Source organism: Perissodus microlepis, chromosome 18 (assembly GCF_051167445.1).
Source record: "Perissodus microlepis isolate ML-2025 ecotype Zambia chromosome 18, ASM5116744v1, whole genome shotgun sequence".
Lineage (NCBI taxonomy): Eukaryota > Metazoa > Chordata > Actinopteri > Cichliformes > Cichlidae > Perissodus > Perissodus microlepis.
Window position 1 is genome coordinate 6,933,063 of NC_140478.1, and position 16,253 is coordinate 6,949,315.

Below are 16,253 nucleotides of genomic sequence, written 5' to 3' on the forward strand. Positions count from 1 at the left end.
GGGTCATCACATACCAACTACCTCGTTCCCATTTTTCTAAGAGAATTTTACAGCATTTTTAAAACAAACATCTGCTGGGAAATTTAGCTAGGCCATCTATAAATAGAAGGGAGTCCAGGAAAGGGGCTGGTGAGGTATTGTAACCCCTGCTGTGAGAGTCACTGGGCAGCCCGGGGAAGCTTAGAAGTGGCACCACATAACAGGGTCTGTTATAAATCAAAGAAAAGACTTTAAATGTGGTTCATTCTTATTTTAAATTACATTATTTGAAAGAATAGCTTGGAATAGATAGAAAGGTTGGTGAAATATAATATGCAAACAATGCATTCAACCTGCAAAAATCACATAAAAATAGAACACAGCTCTGGTAAATCACATTTTTATATTAAACATTTGTGTACCCATATGTTAGGTTTGACCAAAATAAGAGGGCTTACTGGTGTGATCAACCAAAGGGAAAGGTTCTGCCCACATATAGGTAGTCCTGCTGCTAGCCAACTGTGAAACACCATGGGGTAAACTAATGGCACCCCAGCCCAGTTCCCTCCATTTCTCAGGTGTGGACTTAAATAAACTAGCATTGTTCACATTTTGCTAAAGGTATTTAAAGGGCAATCATGCCCTGAACACCCAACAGTAACTTGAGATGCATGCCTTCTATGAATAGTGATTGTGTTTTTATGCTAGGGAGGAATCCAGGAAAGGGGCTGGATAGGTATTGTAGCCCCTGCTGGGAAGCCCACTGGGCTGTCCCACGAAGCAGTGAAACAATCAGCTATAAATCAGATCTTTTGTTGTTGTTGGCTTGTTTTACCCTGGAATGTTAAAAAGGCTGATGCATTCATTTTTGTTTTGTCTGCAAAAGAAAATCTTCTACAGATGACATCTAGAAGTGATTGCAATGTTTAGGCAGTCTGATTTTTCACTTACCAATACAATTATCTAAAGCATAAAATATACAGTTTTAGTGAAAGATCATAAAAAGCCCATTTTACTGATCCACCTTTAGAGTCATCAGTGTGACTCTGACTCATGGTCAGAGTCCACACCCTGAAAGAGAAACTGGTAGGTTAAAGTTTAAACTTCCAGTACAAACGGGCATTACTGCACACAATCATTGCATCACCTGTGCACACACTGGATATGGCTACACACATTATGAGTACCTCGATCATATATAACAACACTAACCACACAGCAAAATCATGTTTGACTAGTACAGTTTCATCATCTGTATTAAGGCCTACTTTATATTAGTCACCACTGAAATGAACAATAATCAAAGTCTTCCATGCCAAGTTGCTATGGAACCCTCTCCGATGTGACTTCAGTGACTTTTTAAACCAGACTCTCCCTTGTCACCTGGCCTTCATTTCAATGTCCATGTTCAACTTTAAAATTTCATAAATTAATCTTAAAATACTTCTAAGGCCCTGACCAATCAGAACAGAACCCTCACTATGTAAAGAGTACAAGTATCAAAAGTGGGAATCTCAGTCTTTTGATTGTTGTTTTTGGCTTTGGATCATCTGCCCAGAAACAATTAAGAAAACTCACTCTGAAGTTTTATCAAAGTCACAAATGCCACAGTGAGCGAAAGAGAGAGAGAGGGAGAGACCGTGTGTTGAGTCAGAAATGGAAAAAGAGCAGGGGCACTCTGGTGTGGAAAAAACACTAACAGTCACTTTGCCGGGCAACGGAAACAGGCAGATCTGTGTTTATGGAGTTATGGACTAATAAACCAAATTGTGCAAAGACAACATCAGTTTATTGATGTGACAGATATTACTCTAGGAGGTATAAACTAAACTTTATCTCAGAAAATGTCAGGGTATGTGAAAACAGTCATTAAATGTGTTTCAAAGCTTATTTTCACATTCCACTTTTAGTCAGCCATTATCAGATTTGACAAAAATAGCACTGAGTGTCAGTTGGCTGACTAAGACCCAGATGCAGGACATCAGAGGCAGAAGGACTTAATGAAAAACAAACTTTTACAGCTGAAACGAAAAACAAAATAATTGTTGAACATTAAACCAAAAAAAATCTGAAACACAAGGATCCAAGAGGAACCTGTGGGGTATACTACAAAGCGAGTTCAACACAGTCAAGATTTCGCTTGACAAAACCTAAAACCTCTTCAGAGCCACCTACCACTGACATTGAAAACTCAGATTTTAAGCTCAGCAAAGCTCATGAACTGATAAAACTCACGTCACAGTTCACCCCGCTGAAGTAACCCAAGCAGCACATGAAGGAAACCAAACTGAGGTCTTGACAAAGTAAGGAAGTGAGTGAAGACAGACAGGAAGTAAAACCAATGTAGCACGACCTCTCAAGGGTTGCCACTCACATGCCCCACCTCTTGTCCTATGACAGGTGGAATAGGTTCCAGTCCCTCTGTCACCTTCTGCCTTAATAACAGTAGAGTCTCATCAAGCTAAACACTTGTTTTTGTCATTCCTTTGAACTTTCAGACATGCAAAGGTTTTATCTGGTGGCATCATCGCACTACAAAAGTGTTTCTATTGTGAGTGGGCCACATTTGAATATGTAATAAAGTTGCATAAGCCCCCTTGTAATTTCTTCTGTGAAGCCAACCCATAACGCTAATGTGTGGACTGTGAGTTGCTTGGAAACATTTGTCAGGGTGCTTCCATCCAACGTAAGAGTCTTAGTTTTATTACTATATAAAATCCATGCATCCTCTTACGCTTATGCAATTCAGGGTTTTGGTAGGGCTTATGTCTATCTCACCTGTAATAGGGTGTGTTGTAGGGCTAAAACATAGGGACTGGCAACCATTCACTTTCACACCAATTGCCAATTTAGAAACACCAACCCAACAAGCATGTCTGTTGATCGTGGGATGAACCAAAGCACATGGAATAAACATAAACCTTCCTAACAACGGTGCCAACCACTGTTCCATCCCGTGAGTTTAATATGCAAGACTAAATTGAATATAGACATAGACAGTTAAATCTCACCAGTCTGTTTGGGTGTCACACCATGCAGATACCTGTTTCTGAGCATTCTACAAAAAAAATAAATAAATAAAAAAATCAGGCACATTAATTAATAATAATAATAATCAAAGCGCTTTACAATACCACTATTCATTCACACTCACATTCATACACTGGTGAAGGCAAGCTATAGTTGTAGCCACAGCTACCCTGGGGCAGACTGACAGAAGTGAGGCTGCCATATTGCGCCATCAGCCCCTCTGGCCATCACCAGTAGGCGGTGTGTCTTGCCCAAGGACGCAATGACCGAGACTATCCAAGCCGAGGCTCGAACCGGCAACCTTCCGATTACAAGACGAACACCCAACTCTTGAGCCACGATCGATTAGCACAGATGTTGTTTTTTTTATTCTTTAAGGACATCAATTAATTTTCTCCCTATTATCATTATTATTATTATTAACTTGTTTTTCATTGGAATAATAATCATAAATGAAAAAGGAGAGATTTTGAAGACCGGAGCTTACCAGTCCGATCTCTTTGATAGTAGTGGCAGCAACAGAGAAAGCCCTTTCACCCTCAGTTTGCGGCTTCGATTCCTGAATCACTAAATCCATTTTCACACATGAACTCCGGGGAATGTCTCTGGATGTGACATTGTCTGCAGCTGACCATAGCGTGCAAGGGGTGCAACACAGGATAAACACTCGCTAGCTGTGAATTTACCAAGCTATCCTACTTTGCAGGGGTTTTGTACTAAAGGGGGCTGGCAGGTTAAAAGACATTTTGTCCAGTCTGAATGTGTCTGACATTTCCATTCTCACCTGCACTTCCAGTGGGTAATGTTGGCTGCCTTGGCTGAGGACTGCAGGCTGCAGCCAGGCACACATGTTTACAGTAGTCCTGAGTTGTATCTACCTGTGAAACCAGAGTTGAGCCCTCTGGAAGATGAAAATATTTTTTCTATATTTTGCTTTTTACATGAAGTATTAGGAGAACAGGGGGCGCTATGGAGCAAGATGGCAGCATAAAGTGGTTGCTCCGTGTAACCTGCATTAAAAACCCAGAACAACCCAAAACTAGAAACTTAATTACTATTGGAAAATGTAAAAAACAACTAATCTCAAGGACTGTGATATTTTCACTCGAAAACGCAGTTCCCAAAAAGCAGTTAAAACCGATATTTTGGCAACGCCTGAAAACAGCGAGGGAGCTGCTAGTGCTAGGAGCATGAGTAACCTTAGCACGGTGTTAGCTGAACTTCGGTCATTGCGCTCCAAGTTTAGTGGATTCCGAACTAAACTGGACAGCATAGCTAACCGTATGGGTGAAATGACGAAGTCAGTTGCTGCTTTGGAGAAAAACATGACGGAGGTAAAGCAAAATGTTACTGCAAATGCTACACGACCGGAGGAAGCTGAAAACAGAATAATGTCGGCAGAGGAGCTCCTGGAAAAGAGAGCGTGGCCGATCTCAGCAATGCCATGAAGCGGATATCCTACCTAGAGACAAAAACCGACGACCTGGAGAACCGGGGCCGAAGGAAGAACCTGCAGCTGTTTGGCCTCCGGGAGGGCGCCGAGGATCAGCGGCCACTGCTGGAGTTTATAAGGGAGATGTTACCACGCTGTCTTGAGACCGACAGATCGTTCATTATTGAGAGGGCTCACCGCACCCTAGCACCTCCAAAGCCAAACCAACACAGAGCTGTCCTTATCCGATTCCTGAACTTCCAAGATCGGGAGTTTGTTTTCCGCTCCACAAAATACAGTAACATCGAGCACGACAGAAACAAACTCTTTTTTGAAAAGTGTCTTTAAGTGTTATGGGTCAATGCCAGGTTTTTTTTTTCTCTATTTATTTCTCTATTTTATTTTATTCAAAGTTTACTTGTCACTTTTGTTTACTCGACATCAGCATCACGTGTTGTTATCTTAATATTACAGAATGAAAACTCTATGGACCAACTAAACACCCGCAATATCTCTGACATAGAAGTCACTAGTTGGAAAGTCAGGAAACTAATCAAACTGAAACAGGTTATAAGCAGGATCAAGCAATTGAAATCAGAAATAGTTTTTCTTCAAGAAACACATCTGACAGACTGTGAACTAAAGTAGAACAGATGGCCTGGCCAGATGATCCACGCATCATACAATAACTATGCGAGAGGTGTAATTATTTTGATTCATAGAAGCATACCATTCCAAATGACAAAAATAATAAAAGACCCTGCTGGTAGGTACGTAATCACTCAGGGTACCATCCTTTCTATTACTTTAAACTTGGTGAGTCTCTATGGCCCAAATGAAAATAAGCCCAAATTTTTTGAAAATCTGTTTCTTACTGTATCTGCTTTGCAATGATTGTATATAATTGGAGGAGACTTTAACTGTACTCTCAATCCGAGTATACATCGCTCAACAGGCTCAGATACATATAAAGCACAAACTAGACGACTAATAAATCAATTTATATCAGATATCAACTTGGTAGAAGTGTGGAGAGAACAAAATAGAATTCTCCTGTCATTCAAGTATACATAAATCCACGTATAGATTACTTTCTTGTCTCAAGAGAACTTTTATCAAGGATCAAACAGTGTCAGTATGATAGCATAGTGATCAGTGATCATGCAGCTATCTCACTGAGTATCCATCTAGGAAAGTTATCCATAACCCCCCTCACTGGCGGCTTCAAACAAAATGACTGCAGAATCCAGAATTTGTTAAATTTATAGAGGAGAAAATAGAAAATTACTTTGAGTTAACCACAGATCAAACTTGTGCCTCAGTGAGATGGGAAGGATTCAAAGCATATATTAGAGGTAAAATTCTTAGCTTTATGAGTACAAAGAATAAAAGCGAATGGAAACCCTGGATAAACAGATAAAATCTTTGGAATTAGACTTAAATGACTCAACAAAACAAAGTGAGTTGCTACGTCTGAGAACTGAATATAATAAATTATCATCTGATGAAGCAGCAAAAAGTCTAATGTGGCTGAAGCAATCTTATTATGACCAAGGAGAGAAAGCAGGTAGACTTTTGGCATGGAGAATTAAGAAAATGCAGAGTGAAAGAGCAATTAATAGTATAAAGACCTCTTCAGGGAATGTAACAGTAGATCCATTGGAAATTAATGACAGCTTTAGAGAATTTTATGAAAAATTGTATAAATCAGAATGTGCTCAAACCTCAGAAGAACAGGACATATTCTTAGATCAACTTCAGTTTCAGACGCTAACAGAAAACACAAAGCAGGAATTAGACAGACGTCTAACTATTGAAGAGATATCACAGGCTATCAAAAGCATTAACAGTGGTAAAGCACCTGGGCCAGATGGCTTTCCGATTGAATTTTATAAAACTTTCCAAGACAAATTATTAATTCCACTTTTTAACATGTATGAAGAAGCGTATCAAAATGAAGCTCTCCCACCCACTCTGAGACAGGCAGTGATTACTTTGATACTGAAACCTGGCAAACCCCCTGCAGAGCGTTCATCATTTACACCAATAAGTCTGATGGGTGTTGACACTAAAATACTTTGTAAAGTTTTAGCAAGAAGATTAGACCCCTATATATCACATTTAGTTCATAATGATCAAAATGGCTTTGTGCCAAAACGTCAAGGGTTTCACAATATAAGAAGGGTTCTAAATATAATTCATGAGAAATTTGATGCTAAAGATACAGCATTATTATCACTTGACGCTCGTCAAGCTTTTGACAGAACTGAGCGGTCATATTTATTTACTGTTCTCCCAAGATATGGATTTGGAAACAATTTTCTCAAATGGGTTAAACTTTTGTATACAAATCCCAATGCTAGTGTTTTAACAAATAACATAGTTTCTAACCCTATCACATTGGAGCGTTCCACTTGCCAGGGGTGTCCATTATCTCCAATGCTATTTATCTTAGCTATAGAACCCCTGGCGATGACAATTAGAATGAGAACTGACATATTTGATGTCCAGTTAGAAGATCAGGAGCATAGATTGGCTCTGTATGCTGATGACCTGATAGTGTTTCTGACTAGGCTGTCTATTAGTATACCAAAATTAATGCAACAAATGGAGTTATTCGGACAATTCTCTGGCTATAATATAAATGATTCAAAATCCTCAATCCTATTTCTGAACAAGGATGAAAGGCTAAATCCTATTATACAAACCCCGTTTATTAATGCAAAAGAAGGATTTGTGTATCTTGGAGTTAAAATCACCCCAGACATTGATACCATTGTAGCAACAAACTATGATTAGTGAAGTGGAGGAATCGCTAAATAAATGGATAACAATGCCCATATCAGTGATTGACCGTATAAACATGATTAAAATGAATATATTACCCAAATTTTTATATCTCTTCCAGTCACTTCCTCTGCCTCTTCCAAAAGACTTCTTTGATAAGCTAAACGGTATCTTTAATAGATTTATTTGGAATAACAAAAAACCTAGACTAAGACTTCGCTTGTTGTACCTGCCATATGAAAGAGGGGGGTTACAACTCCCTAATCTTAGACTGTATTACTGGTCTGCACAACTGCGCTCAGCCATGTTCTACTTTTCCACTGAGACACCTCCGGCCTGGTTACAAATTGAACAAACATCAGTAACAAATCTTCAGTTAAATCTGTATTTATATTCTGCAAGCCAGAAAAAAAAAAAAAAAAAAAAGACAAACAACCCTTTTTTAAAAAACACAATAGATATTTGGTATAGGGCCCATCAGTATATGGGAGATAAGTCTTCTATCTTGATGTTTTAAAGCAGGAAGAGCTGATGGGGGTTTCAAAATCTGGGCAGATAAAGGTGTACAGAAGGTGGCAGATCTTTATAAGGATGGCAACCTTCTTACATTTGATCAGCTATGCCAAATATACAGCATCCCCAAAAAACATTTTTTTAAATATCTACAAGTTAAACATTTCATTATGTCAAAATATGAACAGATTGGAAACCATTATCACACTTGGAGAATGTCATACTTCAAAGGCCAGTGGGTAGAAGTCATATCTCTTTCGTTTATACAGCTCTATTAACACATGATAAGGAATCTGCCACTTACAAGTTGGACGCATGGAGGGCTGACATCCAAGAGGAGATACAGGAGGTGGACTGGGAAACTACATGTTTAAAAGCCCAAAGACAATCAATTAATACAAGGATGAAACTCCTCCAATATAAGTGGCTGATGAGAACTTACATAACCCCAGTCAAACTGAATCGCTGGTCGCCTGTCATCCCAGATGGCTGCAGTAAATGTTTAGACGAGAAGGGCACTCTGCTTCACTGTGTATGGAGCTGTCCAAAATTACAGCAGTACTGGAAATTAATCATGCAAACTTTATCTAAGATTGTTGGAGTAAATATACCTGTTGAAGCAAAAATGTGTGTGTTGGGTATATATCCAAAGAACTGTGACTTTAGCACCAGACAGCTAAAATTAATTGACTTTGGACTCCTGCAAGCTAGGCGCTTAATATCTTTGTATTGGAAGAAAATGGATGTACCCTCAAGTCATATGTGGGTGAAGGAGATGACATCATGTATTGTATTGGAACGACTTACTTATATTGTCAGAGGAAAGGGAGTAGACTTTTAAGAAATATGGTTACCTTTAACTGAGTTTCTGAGACATTATGAAGGGAATTAATTTAGAAAATGATACTTGGTGCTGAGTTTTGGGGTTTTTGTGTGTGTGTGTGTGTGTGTGTGTGTGTGTGTGTGTGTGTGTGTGTGTGTGTGTGTGTGTGTTTTTGTTGTTGTCTGTTTCTTTGTTTTTGTTGTTTTTATTTTTCGTTCGCGTCTTGCTTTGTTTGTTTTACCCATGCTGTGCATCGGTTTTGTTTTATTTTATTATTTAATTATTTTTATTATTATTGTTGTTGTTTCGGCAGCAAGGTGGCACGGTGGTTAGCACTGTTGCTGCACAGCAAGAAGGTCCTGAGTTCAATTCCACCATCAGGCTGGGGTCTTTCTGTGTGAAGTTTGCAGGTTCTCCCCGTGTTTGCGTGGGTTCTCTCCGGGTACTCCGGCTTCCTCCCACCGTCCAAAGACATGCAGCTTGTGGGGATAGGTTAATTGGATAATCCAAATTGTTGCTAGGTATGAATGTGAGTGCGAATGGTTGTCTGTCCCTGTGTGTTGGCCCTGCGACAGACTGGCGACCTGTCCAGGGTGTACCCCGCCTCTCGCCCTATGACAGCTGGGATAGGCTCCAGCGCCCCCCGCCACCCTGAAAAGGATAAGCGGATGGATGGATGGATGGATGTTGTTGTTTCTTTTAATTTATAGTTGTTTATTTTGGGGACTATGTTCTGTAATATAAATCTCATGTTAACTGTACTATTATTCTTTGCTTGTTCTGTAACATAAAACTCAATAAACATACTGTTAAAAAAAAGTATTAGGAGAACATAATACTTTGAAAAATACATTTTTTGCAGTGCTTATATAGAAGTGATAAATCAGCCTCCATCTTAGTTTGACTAAGGTGGATGGGGGGGCTGATCAATTACAGGGACAGGTGGTGATAAGTGTGAAATTTGACCTGCAGGCATTTAAAAACGTAGAGCAGTGGATTAGGATCCCACTGTTTTTGGTGGAGTCAGCTTCCCTGAACTCACCAGGTGAGATGAGATGGGGTACTCTTTTCCTTGCTGAGCTTAGATATGTCCAGGCTGGATGGACCCATCCCCAAGGTGCCCATGGCTCTTTCTATTGTGCAACCCCACCCCTGGTGACCTTGTTAACATGTGACAAAATGAGGACCAACATATGGGCAAGACAGAATAAGTGCAGATCTGTGTCTGTGTGAGATCCACTGTTGGTGAATAAATGCCGAGGTTTCAGGCGTGCAAGTCCTCGAGATGCCAGTGTCACAGGTGTAACAGATCTGGGAACAACAACTTGTGATACAGTCAGTTTTGGTTATAACATTCAGTTTGTCAGCAGGACTGCAATCCAAACCATAGTATTTTTTTACCATGTGATTTTCTGGTGACAAGCAGAACAATTTAAGCGTACACTGAGAAAAAACTGATAGTAAGAAAACAAGAGAGAGAAAGAGAAAGGTTGCACGGAGACTCTTGTGTTTTTATGTGTGTGCAGTCTTGAAATTCAAGAGTGGTTTGGCTTGTTGCAAGTCAAACACTGATGCGTGGGAATATGGCCACACATAGCATAGACATCCCACACAAAGGGATCTAAGTTTATTCTAAGTCTTAAGTCCTGTGATCAGTGAGCTACACACAGGTAACCATTTAAACTGTGGAATAACTACCGTAAACTGTAAATTAAAAGGCCTGTATTTAAATAATGACAGTCAAAAATAGTAGTGGGACCATGTACAAAAAGAAAACATTGAAGAATAACCTCTAGAACTCCCAGGAGTACTTTAGGATAATGAACAACGCTACATCTATCATAGTATTAACTTGATAGCAGTAGAATAGTTTGCATGACCTGACTCTGTTGACTGATGGACTTAGTATGGCTGATTATACGTAATGTAAAGTAAATACCCAAGAACTTTGAATCTGGAGGCTATTAATTCACTTGTGTAATGCCCACTTGATAACAAAATGTCATATGTAAAAAAAAGAAACAAACACATACATAAACAAAAAAACAAAAAAACGGAAAGTTCTTTTGAAAAGCTAAGTACAACCTTACAGCTTCCATGGGAATTAAGAGGGAAAATAGCAGCCACATCCTGCTAATCAAATGCGTTTGATTAGCTAGTGTGTGAAGAGTGATCACCTCTATAAAAACATGAGCCTTGGCAGTTTGCTAGGCTGTAGCATTCAGATATGTGTGCTAACACAACGTTACAGTCTTCCCAGGAGTGGACGTCCCAGCAAATTCCCAAATTTCCCAAGGTCAGACCGTTCAATGCTCAGAAAAATTGAAAAAGGAAAAGAAAAACAAAACAGGAGCTACATCTCAGACTCTAAAGGCCCCAGGTTACATGTTAAATGGTGAAGTTCATAACAATACATTTAGAAAAAGACTGAACAAGGTTTGTGTGAAAAGGCTAAACAACAGTAACAGCTGGTTAAAAACTAGGGTTATAAGCTAACTTGAAGCAATTTTTTTCAAACCTAGATTTTTTGGGATCAGAATCTGACCAATCAGAGCTTTCCTTTTGTAGCTCGTAGCTCAAATCGCACACCATTACTGAATATGCAATGATATGAAAATAGTAAAAGTAAAATACAATGATACTATTTTACCTCAGACCCAAGCTAGACGCTGTTCAGAAACACTGCTCTCTGAAATTATTCCTCTTCTTCCTCAGATGTGGTTCCAACTCAAATTGTCTCACTGATGGCCTGAAATATGTTCAAAAGCTACAGCTTCATCTCCCGGATCCAACCATCAAATTCTCCCTGATGCTGCCCAGTTACTTGATGTTAACTTCATTTTTCATTTTTAGCTAACTGCAGCTAAGAGGCTAGGACATCCTTAACAACTCACCTCAGTATTGCTGTCATTGGACAGAAGTGAGCTTCACTGACTCATCGACATATATCAAATCCCTTTCATAAAGTTTTACAGCCTCCTCCAGAGTAAACAGATGTGGACCCTTCTGTGTCGGCACACTGACTGCTTGCTGAGGTAATCAGCAGACTGACAGCCTATACAAACTACGGAACAGCGGCCTGAGTTTTTTAAGAGACTTGGGCACAAAATATTTTATTGACACATATTGATTTTGTTTTCCTGATTTACTGCTCAGTGTTAATATTGTTTAAATATGTTAAAGTATGGCTTGCACATATATGTTTCATACACAAACAGTCATACAAACATGGCTATTTTGGCCTGCCACAGCCATTATGGGTTACAGTGTCTTTCTTCTAAAATATGTTTCTGCGACAGTGGCCATTGTAGCTAGGATTATGTACTTGAATTGGCAGGAGTAAGAAAAGAGGATTCAGTTGAATCCAACCCTCAAACTACTAACATCAAGTGGTGATATTTTCTACACTGTACACGTAAGGTTGTACAATTAGAATGCTAAACCTATAAAAGCACTTTTTGATCTTGCTTTCTATGCATGTATAAATCAGCATGAGAGCTGAAACTCATGCAAACACAAATTAAATTGGAATAGTTTATACTGGAAATACTGCATATTTATTACAAAGATTTCATATCTTTAACTACATGTGCCCTTACCATGACTCCATTTACAATAGAAAACCAACATCATCCTAAAGAAAGGTAAATATAAAATACATTATTTAAAAAAATAACATAACTTAAGCTCTGTCTCCCAAGATAAATGTTTTTCCTCCCCTCAGATATGAAAATTCATTTACTGCCAACTCACAAACAAAGCTTGCATGCATTTGGATGCCAGGTAGAAAAAAAGCATCACCCTTCAGTTGGCATTACCTGTTAGAATAACAACTGCTTATATGCAAATGAGTTTCCCTCGAATTTTTGACTCAGATGAGACCTGGTTTACAGTAACCTTGAACAAAACAAGATGAATAACAGATCTAAATGACAGACAGATAACAGCATTTTCATGTGGCATGCATATATACAGTGGAGGTCATACACATCATTCTCTGTCTGCCCTGCAGACTGACAACTAGCTATTCTGGGAATCACTGAATGTGTGCAGTGTAATCTTTAAACCTGACTGCAAACATTCAGTGATTACCAGAACAGCTAGTTGAAATGGTGAAACAGCCATGCTTTCATGGTTGTATATATTCAGTCAGACCACTGAGTTGACATAGCGTTGTGACATCCGGACGTGTAGCAAACTCTACCAACTTCCTCGTTCCACTGAAAATTTCAGGTGTGACATGACAGAGCAGGAACTCCTTAGTCCTCAGCTGAAATTTTCCACTGAAGCTGAACAAAAGCTGGAAAACAACCAAACCAATTGGGTGCAGCCAATTCTTGCTGCAGTTTTTGCAAACCAGCAACCAAACTGGGCAATTTTGTAAAGACTGTTTACAGCATCTGTACAAAATGCTTTTTTTTTTTTACAAAGCTTTTCATCCACACTTAGGATAAGAGTACCTTTTTGTTTTTGTTTTTTTAAAATCACGGCATGGTTAGCTTTTTGTCAGAAGCATCTTCTGTGCAGGGCAGTGAAACACATAATAAAGCAAACTGTAAAGCATTTCAATTAGTAAAATTGCCTCGTGAAGGACAACAGGCTTAATTAAAGTGGCAATTAGCTAACGGTCACATCACAATGACATTTATAAACTGCTGCTATCTTTACTAGGCTGATGTAAATGTTTTCTAAAAGCTAATTTTCCTTGCTAACATTGTAGTAAATTATGGTAATTAGTCTGTTATGATTATATGACAAAATCTGTATGTATTCTAATCACCATCCATCCATCTGCTCCCACTTATCCAATTCAGGGTTGTAGAGGATTTGGAGCCTGTCCCAGCTGCTACAGGGCGAGTGGCAGGATACACCTTGAACAGGTCACTGATGTGTTGCCTAGCTAACAACAAGGAGCAGACAACCACTCAGGCTTACATTCACAACTATGGCTAGTTTGGAATTAATAGTTAACCTTCAGACCGTGAACCTGGAGACAACACTCAAAGGGATAACAGGGCAAAGCGTAAACTCCACTCAAAAAGGTGCCAGTCTGGATTTAAATCCTGTCTTAATCAGTGCATCACGGCGCCTTCCACTTTCAAGCACAAACAGGACAACATAACAAAAAAATAAGCATTTTATATTGCTCAGCTGACTTTGAACCTGTAAAAAAACATTGATGCTTTATTTCTTTCCACACCTTTCTAATGGTACGTTAAAGTCAAAGTAAATGTAATTTTTTATGCTAATATCTGCTTCATCTGTATTGTGTTGGTGTGGTTCAGTGATTGATGATGAAAAGTCTTAATGACTCCAGCCCCCTTACTTTGACCTTTGTAGATATCAAGACATTTAAGCACCTTAAGCTTCCCCAACCTCTAACACATCCCTTCAAATAGATGCTCTGCAGTTTACCTACAGACTCAACAAACTGGTGAATGATGTAGCACCTGAATCTGCTTTTTGGCTTTTTCAGAATTTTATGCCAGGCTACATTTAGTTAATTATTATATTAATTATCATTATTATACTGCAGTTTATTTCTTACTAATTAGACAACCCATTCTCTTTTTGAAAGTACTTTCTTTAAAGATATACCAGAATAAGGGTTGAACTTGAAGGAAAGTCTGATGTGCAACACAAAAGCAAGCTCAGAGGTCAAATGTGACATGATATTTGGAGGCAAACTATAATGTGATATTTAGAATCACCATATACCAGTTTCATTTCCTTAATGCTACCAGTTCACATAAAGGCAGTAGAATTTTAAGCTTTGTTTTAAAGATAAAATACATTTTGTGAAAGTTTTACCTGGTGAAAGACCTTTCACCTTCTTTCACCTTTTACTCAGAGGTCTAAAGGTGACATGTAGAATCCCCATATATCATTCCCTATATGCCCATGTGTTGTCAATACCAACAATGACAGTAAGAAACCTAGTTATAACGGCTCTATATAGCATGATTATCGCTGTGACCTTCATATCAATCTGTTGGCCTTAAAGGAGAGATCAGAGTCAATTGTGACATGATATTTGAAATATTTATACAGTAATTTCTACGTGTTGACAATACAATACAATTAAAAGAATTCTTGTAAGAATCAAAGTTTCTAAGTTAAAGGGTTTTTTTTGTCAATTTTCGACTGATTAGAATAGAATAGAATAGAATAGAATAGAATAGAATGCCTTTATTGTCACTATACAGTTGTACAGTTGATTTTGGAGACCTTGGTGTCTTTGACTTGTTAACATGACCTCACTCTATATCCACTGTGTTATCAGAATGTATTCAAAGCTTTTGTGTTCACAGACAGAATCACAGAAAGACCTGCATGCACACGCATATGCCTTCATACAAATGTTCCCCAAACATAGAGGTAAAAATAAATCCATGTGACAGAAAGATAATCAAAAAATATTTCACATTATTATTATTATTTTTTGTGCCTTTCTTCAAAATCTATTGTTAGCAGTATGTACCTGCAGAGCTGTCTTGTCCGATCCCTCAGCACTCGATGACATTTTTTAAAGACATCATAAAAAGAAGTTTAGTAGAAAGTGACGATGCATGCACGGAGGTAATTGGGTGAAACATCTCAACTTGAGCTGTGACTGAAATAACTGAATTATAAAAAGAAGTAATGCTTTGCATGTATGTCAACAGCACAGTTGCAAAGACGAACGCTTTCCCCATCACATTCACCCCTTTTGTCACTAATATTAATGAATGTTATTCTGTCCTTCTCATGATGCTATTCATGTTTTTACAAAACATGTGTTTTGTGAGTATGCAGTGTCCCCATTGATCATCAAGTGTTTCCATCCTCACTTTATTTGCAGCGGAGAGAAGCACTTGGGTACAAAACTCTCATAGAAATTACGGGCTGAAATCTGAATGGATTTTTGTCTGGCTTGTTTTTTATCCTGCAGCTGGACACGACAATGTAAACGCATATGTTTTGTTTTGAAAATTGCGCTGTGAAGGACAAGAGGTCCACTTGGAGAGACAGCAGTCATGCCACGGTCTCATGAAAGAGATTTTATGTGAGAATCCTTGTAATTATTCTCACAGGGTTTTTCATGTATTGTATCGTATATTGTATCAGTGGAACAAGCTTACATTTATTTCATTTTCATTTTCATTTTTTTAATCTATGATTGGCTATCAAAGTTGGTGAGGACCTACATTAACTTTAATGCATTCTAAAACCTCATTATGTATCTGTCATAACTAAAAAAATAATAATAATAATATTTATTTATATATTTGTGAGCTGGAGTGTGTGTGTCACACTGCCATCCAAACTGAGCAGATGTTTTAGGCTATGACAGCTGTGCCTTAGATTTAGCACGGTATTAAAAATGAAGAATTAGTTAGCTGTGATGCCAAGAGTATCATGTTTGATGCATGAGTGTTCGGGAGTTTTTGACACTTCTACATAGTCAGTGTAAAAGTTTTTTTGCCATTTATTTTGGTTTTACTGCAGGAAAAAACAAAATTAAAACTAAAAATATTAAAATTAAAATAAAAAATTCCGGATGTAGCAAAAATGATCCAAATCAAAACTAATATGTGGAACTTATATTTATTATTTTTTTCTTATTAATCAGAAGTTTGAACAAACTCTCCATTTTCAAAAGCATTTAATTGGTTCAGGGCTAACCTGTTCTAACTTTGCTCCTTGAAA